Source organism: Penaeus monodon, chromosome 34 (genome assembly GCF_015228065.2).
Source record: "Penaeus monodon isolate SGIC_2016 chromosome 34, NSTDA_Pmon_1, whole genome shotgun sequence".
In the NCBI taxonomy this organism is placed as follows: Eukaryota; Metazoa; Arthropoda; class Malacostraca; order Decapoda; family Penaeidae; genus Penaeus; species Penaeus monodon.
Genome location: NC_051419.1, coordinates 12,362,322 through 12,362,672, shown reverse-complemented (window position 1 = coordinate 12,362,672; position 351 = coordinate 12,362,322). Strand labels below are relative to the sequence as shown.

Here is a 351-nt window from a genome sequence, read left to right as displayed (position 1 = left end):
ATATGATGCTTCTAAAGTTCATTGAACATGAAGTTGACTTATATATAACCAATTTTACAAAATGACGGGAACGCGCAACGCGACGCTCATCTTTGACGCAATAGATATGACGTCATATCGATGACGTAGTTCCCAAAACAGACCCTCTCGATCGCGCGGGAAGAAAACGAACTCCCGAACAATCAATAATTTGAAGTAGATCGTGAATTCGAGACATGGTGAAAATATTGCTGCCGAGTCCGTGAAGGAACAGAGCTACCGATAACATGTGATTTAAGAGCTGAAATGAAACACAACCCGGCGAAAATAAGAAAAATTGAACGACGTTGTTGTGAGTTGGAGGAGGGACGT

General features: G+C 41.9%; 1 protein-coding gene across 1 annotated transcript in view; it reads left to right on the top strand.

Moving 5' to 3' along the window:
- Positions 1-138: 138 nt before the first annotated feature.
- The window catches only part of LOC119594592 (ankyrin repeat domain-containing protein 11-like), a gene marked incomplete in the record, with an annotated part of 34,234 nt that continues 34,021 nt past the window's right edge, over positions 139-351 (top strand). The window contains 1 exon segment of the mRNA XM_037943633.1: positions 139-331.